Source organism: Poeciliopsis prolifica, unplaced genomic scaffold, assembly GCF_027474105.1.
Source record: "Poeciliopsis prolifica strain line A6 unplaced genomic scaffold, Auburn_PproV2 SCAFFOLD001, whole genome shotgun sequence".
NCBI classification, from domain to species: Eukaryota; Metazoa; Chordata; class Actinopteri; order Cyprinodontiformes; family Poeciliidae; genus Poeciliopsis; species Poeciliopsis prolifica.
In genome coordinates this window covers 14,427,181-14,441,226 of record NW_026562376.1, presented here as the reverse complement: position 1 = coordinate 14,441,226, position 14,046 = coordinate 14,427,181, and the positions used below count along the sequence as shown (strand labels likewise).

Below are 14,046 nucleotides of genomic sequence, written 5' to 3'. Positions count from 1 at the left end.
AACTAAATTAGTTATGGATACTTTTCCAATGCTCTTCTTCTCCTACATGCTCTAATCTGTTATCTTGTTTACAACACTTTTTTTGACCTCCTATGTAGTTCTGTGTGATTTCACATCACAAGATACAACCTTTTTAAGGTACTCTTCCTTTAAGTCAAGCTCCTATCTCACAGCTCGTTGACAGACAGCTCTCCCCTGCTGAGCAATCATATTTAATCTCTCTTGAGGAAAAGCCTCACACAGGGCGAGCAAAGTAAAGCCTAAAAAGTCACAGGTGGGAATGATGTTAAATCTAAGAACAAAGCGCAGTGGGGTAAAGCGTAAATGGGGTAAAGTGGTAAATGCATAATTAACACTACCATGAAGTACCATGTAATGAAAGCACTTGGACTAATTCAAGTGCTAACTAATGAGTTCTATCAGCAGCCCTAAACTATGCCACTTTCTCACCTTAGGCTGAGGTGTGTTATTAAGAACAAGCCCTGTGCCTGGCAAGCAGTGGGGTTCCCTGCAAAGAGACTAATGCTAAGCAGGTCTCAGGCAGGGATGAGCTGCCGAAATTCCTCGTCAGGCAGCTGGCTTCCTAAGATTCCCCTCTCCAGTCTTTTGTTAATTAAAATAAGAGAAACGAGGCTCAGTGTAAAGGCTTAGGACTAAAACCGCCTCTTATTAGATTAACTGCTGATTAATGCACTAATGTAAATCTGTGAACCAGGTTTTGCTCTTTCATGTTATAAACAAAACTGTTGAATTAAACAAGAGTGATTATCCCACAGCAATTTGAAAATACAGTGACAACTCGCTTTCTATTAATTGCAAAAGGAGAGAAAAAATGTGTTGTGCTGCTGAATAAATTATTGCTCATCTCCTCCATGCATAAGACAGTGAGTAATTGCTTTCTCACTTTTTATCAGACCGCCAAATGCACACAACCACCCTCCCCAAAAGTTTTAAATTCCAGGTGGCCATATTCTGTCTTGGCCTGTATCCTGAATATAGCACACTCTTTCTCATTAAGTTTAACATCTGTGAGTGTAGGCACTTCTATTCAGCTGCCATTTTTCCAAAGCACTTCATTAGCAGACTCTTGAGCACCGATCACTCACACACACATGCAGGTGGACAGGTGGTCGGCTGAACACACCTTAGCGTTTTATCATTCTTGCCTTCTGTCTTCCTCTTATGATTTGCCACAATTTCGAATACCAATTTGATCAATCCTCCTTGACAAAACTGAGGAGGGAAAACATCATCCAAATCCAGTGGATTTGGATGGTTATTTTAGTGATTATTATGGGAAGAAGAGGAGCTTGTTAGAGAATGCGTGGATTGGGACTGACAATTCTAACTTGCACAGGGTTTCAAATTTGAGGCACATTTCTCCAGACAAAAATAGATCAGTTGGGGAGTCTTGTTGTTGAGAAAAAACCAAAGTTTTAGTATAATGCAGGGGTGGGCACTCCAGGTCCTCGAGGGCCGGTCTCCTGCAACTTTTGGATGTATCTCTACTTCAACACACCTGAGTCAAATAATGAGGTCATTAGCAGGACTCTGGAGAACTTGATTGCATTTAGGAGGTGATTCAGCTATTGGATTCAGGTGTGTTGGATCAGGGAGACAACCAAGAGTTGCAGGACACTGGCCCTCGAGGACCAGGAGTGCCCACCCCTGGTATAATGGTTGGGTGCAGAATTTAAATGCTGAATATGTCTCAAAATTAAACTTTATATCTATGTTATAACTGCTCAGTTATAGGATCAGAGGTCTTTTTTGTAGACAGTGAACATAATAACCCCAGAGAGACATTTACAATGACACTGCATTAATTTGCTTCATCAGATCCTTTAGAAAAATTACTATTTTCTTCATTTTGACCTTTAGCTTTTGCTATGACAAAAGCCCACCTAAAACTGAATTTTAGGCATGGATAATGTATTATTTTCATAAAGTCGTGTATGAAAGGCACAGGTGAGAAGAATAGGAACTTGTGGGGGACTATCAGGATAAATGAGGCAATAAAAAAAATGACGCTCCACATTCAGAGTACGAGAAACAACTTTAGCAAAGCTCCACCAGATGGCAATTGATTCCCTAAATTACAGCCTTGCACCTGAAAGACTGAATGGATGCACAAACAAATTACTGGTTAGATCATAGTGGAGATTAAAGACACAGTCAGGCAAAAAGATGTAAGGTGATTAAATTGATGCTGCATATGTCAAAGAGCGACCACACAGAGGGACCAGCCCAAAATCTCAAAGGGGAAAATATTGGATCACAGGCTCTGTCATCTCTCACTCAGCCATTATTGCACCTCGCACTGTCTCAGTCCTTTACCTCATTCACTCTCTTGCACGCAGAAGGAAAACACAGATATTTCTGTCACCTCCCCCAGGCATGCCAGTGAAAGGTCCCTTGATACTGAGATCTGAGGATCAAAGTCAACAGGGCAGCCATGTGTGTCAGAATAAAAAAAAAAAAGAAAAAATAAAACATGCGGGTGGCTTGCCAACATGGAGACCAAAGTAAATGCAAGAATAACTGGGTAGATAGAAAAAAACAAAAACAATAGGATAAACTAAGGAAGAAGGAGTGAATCTGGAAGGCTTCTCAAGAGAAAAATATGTAATTCTCAGCATTGATTAGGAATAAATGTTAAGGATTGGGAGTGAAGAGAGGCAGTGCCATCTCTATCAACCCGCCTCAAAAACCCCTTGGGTCCTACTGGCTCTTATGTAGTTAATTAATTCAACATGGTAAACGGACGCCTTTTCAGCAGGATCATAATGCAAAACAAACTTGTTTTTTAACAAGGTGATGAGCAAACAATCAAACATGCTAAGCTTGTGAACTTAAAGAAAACAAGGGATCAATTCAACAAGAGTGTCTTGAGAAAAGAAATTATACTCCATTAAATTTAGCTTATGTTTTACATGTTTAATCAATGAATCTGAAAAATGCGGTGCATTTTAATTCAGCTCCTGAATACAAACGCTAAATACATACAGTATTTACAGAGATCAGGTCAACACATACAACATGTAGGTGTAACTAAAATGTAAAAATATTCTAAGGTATGGTTTTTAAATATTGCTACATTCATAAATCTGATTTATTTGGACCAATATAATTAATAATTTTCTTAATTTTACCTTGCAGTGAATGTCTCAGAACTTTGAATTCAGCTAGGGTTGTAGGACTTGCCCAGTGTTGTAGCAAACCTAACCATTTAAGATACAAATGCCTATTAACTTTTTTTTTTCATCAAACACAAAGGAACATATTTACAAATTGATGTTTCACACTTACAGTACAGTGCGTGTGACTGGTTTCACAAGACCCAAAGTCTCAGAACAAAATAAATTGTGTATTTCTGAAACTTTCTCTAGTTTTCCATCCAGCAGCCATGTTGAATTTGAACTTCAACATGGATGCTGATTAATGCACTCTACCACAAATTTGGACATTGGTAGGCAATCTATTTGTCGTCTCTCTTGGATTTCACCAGACAAGTCATCTACAGTCAAGCCCAAAATGAGTTTTTCTCCAGGCAGATTCAGAGGCAAATTAATCATTTCATTTTACCAATATGTTGCTGAGTGGCTGTGATATAAATGATGCAGCCAGAATCCCAACTTGAATGTGAGTGAGCCAGGAGATGTTTCAACATCAACGACATATAAATGGTCAAAATTACCAGTTGAGACACCCAAAAAGCTTACCTTCTGTCTGCAAATACCAGAAGCATTTAATTGCTGGAATTCCGATAACTGTCTCGTTTCCTTTCTTAAGATCTTTGAGACATTTTAATATGGTCTTTGAACAGATCAATTTTGTGTGCATATATCAAATAAATGTAAACTTGACAGGTGTATGAAGGAGCATTAATGAGGTAGCGATCGGACGGAAGAAGAAAATTAGCCAACTGTAAATGAGCAGATGGGGAGACCATGGCACAGCTTGGCTACTGGCTCACAAACAACACCAGTCAGTAAGTCATCCATTCATACTTGTGACGTGTGGACACATGACTATGAAACAGACAGTGTACTCACACACCATTGATCACTGCAAGCCATGAGCAACTTCCATCCATATGTTGGTCAGTGAGCCAGTGGGACACAAATTGTGATTTTCCCAGTTACAGAAGGTGGCCAAACTGGTGTGTACATGGATTTGTGTCTGTGAGCTTTTTCTTTAGTTCTGATAGAGGAGACTTTGACACTCTGTGTCTACAATTCAAATATATACCTCACAACTGTGTTTAAAGACCTTTGTAACAGGGAGTCAAGGTGCAACTCTTATTGTTCATTACAACATTTTCAACTATATGCTGACAAAATCTGGTTTTGGAAAAACCTGTTTCTTCCAAATTGGATAAGGAATCTACAAAGGCAAGTTCAGGGTCACAGATTTAACCACATTTGTTGAGGTAACAAGTCCACACAGGTAACTTTGTTATCTTCCACAACTGAGTTGGACCCACAGAGAGCAGGACAAATATGAAATAAAACTATATCTGTACAGTTCTATTTCTGTCAAAGCTGCTAAACTGAAGGGGAAAAAAACTGATTCTTCCCCTTACTTTCATCTCTCTTTGCTTATTGGGTTTCTCTCCACCTTGGAAACCTCTTGAAATACAACTGCACATCTTCACACATATAAACACAGATACACAGTCAGAAAACACAGCAGGGTTTTTTGATAATCACTTTATCAGTCATCCTTTGAACATAGCAGGTAAAGTCCCGACACTGGGGAGTCTGATCAATGTCAGAGACATGTAAATCAATCAGGACACAGTCTTTGCTGGCTTGCTAATCTGTATCCTTTATCCATCTACCTTCCTTTGAAATGGCTCTCATTACTGCTTCCCATCCAAACCCAATTTTAGTATTCCTCCCCCTCCTTCATCTTCCTCTCCTGCTCCTCATTTATTCTCGGTTTCGCTCATTCAGTCTCTGTAATCATGTTTCTGTTCTGTTGACGGATCCATCAGGAAGACATTTAAACTCATGGCAAGCCGCATCATTTCATACTAACAGACATGTCCGTGGATAACCTTGGTCCTAATTGACTTTGATGGCAGAGGTCTTTCACAAATGGGGGTAATAATGAACTTCTATGTAGGTGTAAAAGTGAAGACGGCCATGTTGTAAAGACCATGTTGGTGTTTGAGTATTTCATGGCACAACATGATGATGCAAAGGCAATTTACAAGAAAACTGATGTTTTTTAGGCTGTCAGTAGGAATAATTTTATATCCCTAGTCTGTGAACTCATTATATACATTCATTACATAAAGGACATTAATAACATATGAAACATGTTTAATATTTCAAGCCTTTGCTTTATAAAACTTTGTGGCATTGTATTCAAACTTATTCACAGTCAGTTGAATGGAAAGAAACAGGTGGAAAAAAAATGCATCAGCATCACAGACCACAGCCTTAAAAAGATTGTCATGCAAAATCATTGATAATTTATGGGATCTTCAGAAAGATTGAAGTGCTGCATTGGAGCCCCAACCAAGTACATAGAAAACCACTTTTTGATTTTTCTTTTTAAAATATATTTATTGATCTTATAGAATTTTCTAATTCTCTGTAATACTACCTTTCAAGTTTCAAGATAAAATATTTTTGCTATGTGTAATAAGTTTGTTTAATAAAACATTTTCACTTTCTGAAATGGGAAACAAAATTATGGAACTTTTTCACAACATTTTCATATATTGCTTCAGCTTTCTGGTATGAATGTCTATTGTGCCAAATTTGTTGGAAACAAATAGAAGAGGAGATCACAATTGAAAATATTTCTCTGATCATAATTTTGGTTCATAAACCAGTTAACATTTAATACATTCTTGAGGATCATCTTCTGCACTCTTCTTAAGTTTATTGACCTAAAGTAGACCTCTTTTCATATTTAATGATACATATTTCGCTGGAGCATCTGATGCAACTCAATGGCCATTTCTATTAGCAAATCTTAAAACGGTAAAAGAAAATATAATCATTCAAGTAAGACGCAGATGCATCGAGCTACTTGGGTCAAAAAATTGTAAAACTTTAAAACAAGTTTATTGTGCAATTGCACAATGAAGAAACAATGATGGAATTAAATGGAAAATCTCCATACCGTACGATAGAAAAGTTGCAGCAATGAGTCCACCAAATTATGAGGAAAAAAGTTAATTTAAAGTGTACAATTGTTTTGAGAAATGTGACAACATATCTGCCAAATTTATGAATATGAGAGAGATAGTAGAACGTATAAGCAATTACAAGTACCGCAAAGTTGAACAAAGACTTTACATGGTTTACTTTTCGACACATAAGCTACAAACAGTTCAGTCTATGTTGGATGGACAACGAGTTCACTGAAAATGTTAAAAACTGACATCTCCTTCAGCTTCCACATTCGTTAATTGGGATTTACAGAGTTCATGTCAAATGAACTCAGTGCTAATTTGTTAGTGAGTGGAGAGATGTCAGCACACTGAGGTCATTAACAATCAATGCTCAGAGGTGTAAAGAAAACGCAGCAGCTAATGCTAAAAGTCCAGGGTGCATTCATTTACTTGAGATGCCTACGACAAAAAAAATGCGAAGCACTGCAAGAAAAAGGAAAATTTGCAATATGAAGACCAACTGTATGAGTCCAAATTGTGATAGATAAGAGATTATGGTGTATTCACACAGAAAAACAAATAAAAACACACAAGATCAAATGTTCCATTATAAGATTAACAAATCTCAAGATAAAACGTTATTCTTAATGAAATAATTAGATATGATAAGCACAACATAAATAAGCATAGCAAAAAAAGGGAGCAAATAAATATCGGACAACATAGCGGCTGACGCCTTTGAAAGTAGAAACAAACACCATTGATTTGGACGTCCGTCTGTCTCCTGTCGCGCTCGATGGGGGATCCTGCTACATCTTCTGCTCTGCTCACCTCCATTTCATTATTCTGTCTACACTCATCTCTGTTTTATCTTGATAAGATATATGAAAGGTAAAAATCAAACAACACTGTGTGTTTGATAAGCTTTGCCATCGCATGAAGCAACAACAAAAAGAGCTGTTTAAAGCGGCACAAAAAAAGACTCCCTCAAGAGATCAGTTTACAGTGTTTTAATGTTTTGAATTTTCAATTAATGACAACCAAAATAAAAAGGGAACATCGGTGAAGTTAACATTAATATTATGGCCAACAAACTACAAATATCTGACACGCTGTGGATTAAATTGATTGCACAATTCCAATTTCAAAGGAGCTTCATCAACAAAGCTAGTGAAAAAACATAAACAATAATAATAATAAAAAATGAACATAATAAACATTGATTTATGAACAGAGACTTGAGACCAGATTAGAAAGCTGAGTGGCCTTCATATTGGCTCATATGTACAAAAGAGCTTGTTTATAGGCTTTACCTGTTAGGAAGCATAAATAACAGATTCATTCCTTCGCATTGCTATGAGGGAAGAATAAGCTCACAGAAAGATGTAAAATAGACTTTCTAAAAAAAGCAAGAAGAAGCTGATTTTGGATTACTATTTTATGATTTATCTCCATAATTTGTAGGGTAAAAAATAACCTTTGAATGCACTAAACAAACAAAGAGTGAAGGGAGCAGCTAAACCACCTCAGTAGGCTTGGTGTGCAGTCAAGCTATCGAGATCTAACTGTGAGTTAAGCCCCAACTTCTGCTTGAGAACCATACAAAGCTGATAGATCAGCTCACAGGGGCAGAACATATGAAAGCCATTTATTTCAAGCAGTGTCTGTGCACGCTCCGAGGCATGGATGTGCACAATCCACACACAGGCATCTCTTTACCCAACCCACTGGCGGCAATACAAAATGGCCAATCTAATCATTAGGAGGGAAAGGGAAAAGATGGCAGAGAGAAAAGCTGTGTTGCAGTCACTGAGGTGTCAGGATAACATGATTAAAACTGATTCATGTGGTCAAAGCATTACGCTCCTCACTCACTCAACAGTTTATGTTGGCTGATATACAAAGCCTTGTAGAAAGTATTCATACCCCTTCCTGTCTACAGTGTTTCACACCTCAGTTTTGTTTTACTTTATTGGGATTTTTATGTGAATCAAAACAAATTAGCCCATAGTTGGACTTTTTTTAAACAAATAAAAGGTTGCATATATGTTTCAGCTCCTTTTACTTTGATAAAAATATGCATTGTAACCTTTTGCTTTCAGAAGTCACCTAATTATTAAATAGAGTCCACTTGATTATGATTTAATCTCAGTATAAATACAAATAATCTATGGAAGTTTAGTTCTATGTTTTCATTTTTTGGCATGTATAGATTCAACAACATCAACGTTTGAGTAAGAGATTACTTTTATACTGTTGCCTTATAGTAATTTGGTAGCGTAAAATCTAAATGATGACATTCAAACTTCGTCTAATTTAAAGCTAAATAAAATTAAGAACATGTGGTTAAAGAATTTCGTAAATCAAGGGCAAGACAGATACAAAAATTCTCTGTTTAATAAAAAAAAAAAAACGTAATTAAAAAATATGTAAAGCATTGATATTCCAAATCATTTTTAAAAAATATTGCAACTTCAAGTTTATCCACTATCCCAACCCTCCCCCCACATGCACCTTTCCCTTTTTTCATCCCTCCTCTCCTTCTCTTCCGTTCTCTCTCTGGGCTTGGGGACAGCAGAGTGACTTTGATGTCATGCAGCTTTAGGAGGAGAGAAAGTCACTCCGGCTAATTAGTTGTCCTTATCCCGACAGCAGCAGCCGCCACCAGCTCGTTGGCTCAGAGGGAGAAACGGAGCAGGCAACAACAGCAACTACCAACTGCTGCATGCCAAAGATACCCCCACTCCCTATGCCAGTTGTTAGTGCTGCAAGCTTGTAATGATTTAACTCAGGCCTAAACTACGCTCAGCCTTAATAAAGTTTTCCCTTTCTCTAGAAAGATGGGTTGTGTTGTATAAGACATGGTGACGGTAATATTATGCTGCAGTAAATGTTTCGTTTTCATCCATCTTCTCTCCTATATCAGTGTCTTCAGCAGGCATGTCTAACACCCACAATCAACCGAATTAGGCTTTCTCGAAGTTAAACAAAAATGCACAGTATTCTCTTGTGGTAAAATATTTCTGTCTTACAGTTTTAATTGTATCTCCTGAAGGACAACTTAATCTAGAGAGTCTTCAAACATTTTCTAAGAAGGCACCATTGCATTTTGTGAGCTGAAATGATGGCTATTATTTTCCAAATGTCATGACTTCATACTATGATTGCCATTAATTTACAGTGGTGCAGATTTTCAGTCATCCAGTACATAATCCTAAGTACCTAACTAGAAGGTCACTGTATTTGTTTCTTGAATAAATTAATTAGTAGATTGGACCAAATTTTACTAGATTAAAAGAAACCCAGCAATTGAGGGATGAACTCCGACCACTTTTTTTTCCATCAAAATCAATAAGTGTTACTTTATTATAGCACCGACAATCAATATAATATATTTTACAAGCTGTGATAACAGTTCTTATATTTTATTTTAAATAAATTAAATTTTGGTGGCAATATTGTACTGCACAAAGTTTTGCAAAATATTGTCAAACCATGATATTTTTATGTAAGGTTATGCTGTGATAATCTCAGACTGGTCAATACCTATACAGTTAAAAGTGTAAAGCTGAATCGCTGTTGGCTCATCTATACTTCTATGCTTTTCTTGATCTTAAAATCTCACATCTCTTATATGTGTTCACTTGTTTTATCTGACATGACTGTTAGGTTAATTGGTGTTTCCAAATTCTCCGTAGGTGTGAGTGTTTGTGTGCATGGTTGTTTGTCTTGTTTGTTTCTGTATTGCCCTGCGACAGACTGGCGACTTGTCCAGGGTGAACCCCGCCTCTCGCCCGGAACATAGCTGGAGACAGGCAGCAGCTCCCGACCCCACTTGGGATAAGAGTGAACAGATAATGGATGGATGGATGGATAGTTTTGTCTGACATGCATGCTCGGCTTAGCAAAATGACAGACATTGTTGTCATATTAGTGACGTTATTAGATTTGCATGCAACCCCAGTAATAACCATGACAACTTGCCTGCTCTGTTTGTGTGGATGTCATGTTAACAGATCAATAGAAAACACTCCCACTTTAGGGAGGAAATGTAAGTAGAGATGTGATGTCCCTACACAGGCATCTGTGTTATCTTGTCTCAGTGGGGGTCCACACAGCATGTCCATCTCTCTCTATTTTGCCTTGTTCTCTTTCACCCCGCCTTCTGTTCCCACTGAGTCTCATCCTCTGAGGCCCACACACAGTTGTGGCAGATATAGACAGAGAAGCTGGGTGACTTTCAGAAACATGGACCCAGGTCTTGAGATATGGACTCAAAACACACACAAACACACGCATACAAAATAATGGTTGATTTTCAACAGTACTTCGATCAGGCTGCCGTCCCCTGTTCTGTTTACCCTCAGTGCCGAATACTGCTGACATACTGTCATATGTGCATAAAATTTATTCTCTATGTGTCTGTTTCTATCTCATCCTTCAAAATATGACAGGCAGCTTTTCCCACAGACCGAGACACTTATTATTCAAGTAGTTACATTGCTCCATTTTATATTTAAAATAAAAATTCTGTCTTCTGCTTGTTCTTTCAAACAGTCGAGGCTTATTCTCTTGTTAGAAAACTGACAGGAAGTTCACCGATGAATATGTTACCCAAGAAAGTTCAGTGCTCTCTCTGCTCTATTAGGTCACAGCTTGTAGGGCCGTGGATTAAAATGTTCAAGATTAGTTATATAAAGTTCAACACAGTGAATCGAGCTGAGAGGTCTCCGCCAAAAATCTCTAAGACAATTAATTCAACCTGTCTGCTTCATCTCCGTAAACCCTTGACTCTTAAGGCCAGTCAGCAGAAGGACAGAGGGAGAGGGATGACACAGGTCATAAAGGACACATACATGCACAGACATAGTAATGTGTCTCTCCCTGTGTGGTATATGTACTGGAGAAAAGTTCTTATTGAGCAGTTCTGTCTATTATCTGTGGCTGTTCGCGAGTGTGTCTTCAGCAGAGCTGCATACACAGACCTGTCCAGGGGAGTCAGATTTTCTCCCTAATGGCACCTCGGGGACTAAAGACATTATCATATTAAAAGGTGACATTTCACAGCCGGGGCCTAGCAGGAGAGTACTGCCCGGCGACTTTGACAGTTTGACAGGCAAACAGGACAAAAAGAAGCACCAGAGACTGCAGTGCAAAACAATTGGAATATTGTGAAAAAGAGGCTTGCGGATGCAGTCAACATCTGTCCAGGAGCAGCAGGATCCTCAGAACTGGAGATTTGATTGGGGAACTTATTTGCAAAATCAGTGTTGCTGTGACCATGCAGAAATGTGAACTTTGTGGTTCCTCTTGGACTAACTGTTTGCTTCAGGCTCTGTGTTCAATGAACCTAGATATCTACTAAATGAAAATGCCACATTAAGATATTAAGAGCTTAATACCAAAACACGACCAATAGAATTAAGCTGCAAACAAAACTAATTCTAAATATCTGAACACTATAAAATTGTTTAGATTGCATCTTAAGTGCTTTGAAACATCACAGTACAACTACAAACTTCTGTATGTTTTATTGAAATTTTATGTGATCTGCACATAAAACCTTCATTTTAGCCTTGCAAAGACAAGACTGTGTCTATAGCAAGTGTTTTTAGTGTATTTAATAGTTTGGTGATAATCTTTAAATTTCCAATGACTGGTTTACATGAAGCTGTCTAATATTCTCAAAGATTGGAATACTTCTTCATAACCAAATCCTGTTTTAAGCTTTTCCAAAACCCTATTGAGCTTCTGTCTTTATGAGACCGTTTGTCCACTAAGGCTCTCTAACAATTCTCTGAAGCAGTTTCATGAAAAATTACATACATTTTTTAAAAATAATATCTCGAATAGTTCTGTCTTTCAATGCAAATACTTCACATGAGTACACATCTGCTTGCTACACACGCACCAATAGAGGACCAGGCGAAGAATGACAATGTCAGAGCTCGGTAATTGGCTCTGAACTGCAGCTTCAGCAAGTGTGTGTCCTGTCGGAGACCTGTCAGTTTTTGCCGCACCTTACTGCTGTCACATATTGCAGCTGTTCCACCAACCACTTCTGCTTCACCTAATAATACTTCTGTCAGAGCAAAGGCGACAGAAATGGCCAGTCTTTTCCTTCATGGAAATACTTGACTGCATGTTGAGTGGAGTAAGAGACAGAAGAAAAGTTATTTCTAGAGTAAAGCAGTGGAGTGAGAGCAAAGAAAAACAAGACTGTGGGAGATTTCCACACAGCAAGGAGTTGATTTATACAGAATGTTTATCAAACAGCAATTTCCAAGCACGAAGAGCATTTCATCTGAAGTCTAATGGTGTTACTGCATGAAATGATGAGAACTGAGGGAATTTCACATTTCAGACGGCCTGTGATGTGAGCAAACCCATTCACTTCCTGCTTTCCAGCTCATAAGCCAACAATTACAGTAAGTATTTCTCTCTGCTTGGATCCAATTAAAGTAAATTCCAATTTGGAACATCTTGCGAAATAGTCTCCTGGTTACCTCCAGTTTTTTTTTTTTTTTGTTTGTTTGTTTTGTTTAGTTTTTTTATAACCATCCCATCAACTCTAGAGAGTTGAGTTATCATTTCATATAAAGAGTATTTTGAGCAGAGATAGAATGAAGCTGCCCAGCAGGAGTCCTGGAATGTCATGAGAAAGAGCAAAAAACAACTTGATTACCAAAAATAAAAAATAAAAAAAAGAGAAAAACTGTGGTAAGTGGGCAATCAAAGTTTCTGACACTTACTAAATTATCAGGACATCTAATGAGAAACGTACAGATATGTCTCTTTAAGATTAAGCAAAAATATATTTAGTTTCAGTTTCAAAGCTTTCAATAGCCATTTTTCAGTTAAGCCTCATGTAGTTCTTTTCCTCACGTGCTTTATTTTTCAAATAGCATAAATAAGAAATGTTACAGAACATTTCTTATAAAAAGGATATTTTTCAAGGGTTTATGTTTACTGAGCTTTCAAAATTTAGGAGTAATGAAGGTTAAGTCTTTTTGGGAAACTCTAGAAATATTTGCAAGGAATGGCCTGATGGAGTGAGTGACAATTTTAGAGTGGCACACATTGATGCAAAGCCAGAATAGAGGTTGGAGTGTTTTATGATGCTGTGTCATTTATAGAGAAGGGTATGGCATCCTGTAACAGACTCAAAAGACTACATAAATACATGAAGCAAATAACTGAAATATGTAAACCATCTTAAAATCATATCATTTAGATTTGACTATTACTTTATTTAAATAAAGACAAAAAAGTATACTTTTATGATCCAGCCTCATCCTGGGTTGAGACAACTCCTTTTTCTTTGCTGTCTTTTTTATATATATTTTTTTTTTCATTCAGTCACTCTTTTTTAAATTTTTTGAAGATAAAAACAACCCCCGCTACCTCATCAACATGCCACTGTCTCTATAATATTTACCTGTATTTTACTATATGTGAGCTAAAATAATCAAAATGACAAGAAAAAGAAATACTTGAAATACTTGATTTAATGTGTAAGAAATCAAATATTTGTCTATGGAGAGGCATTGCAAAGAGCCCAACTTTACTTTGTTTTTAAGTATTGTGTAGCAGTGAATCTCTCTCACAGTGAACAAGATAAAAATGACCTGATATGGTATTCAGGTGAAAGCTGGAGATGCCTAAGACATTTTTTTAAGACCCTGCGTGTGCACAACACACACAGGTGTTATGCAGAGTAACTGCTGCAAGAAGCACCACACTCATTTTTAGAAACAGCAATTCAGTGACCAACTTGCAACTAAATCTGTCTGTTCACTCATAAAGTAAGGTTGAGTATCGAGCAAAGACTGGGAAGAAAGCAGAAGCATTTCACAGTGAAATGAAATCCGAGCTACCAAGGCACTGCACAGGTGATGTGCACTGAGACTTTA

General features: G+C 37.5%; 1 protein-coding gene across 7 annotated transcripts in view; it reads right to left on the bottom strand.

Annotated features, from left to right (window-relative positions):
• LOC129358198 (serine/threonine-protein kinase BRSK2) overlaps positions 1-14,046 on the bottom strand; it is a 176,985-nt gene that overhangs the window by 55,610 nt on the left and 107,329 nt on the right. The window lies entirely within an intron of this gene.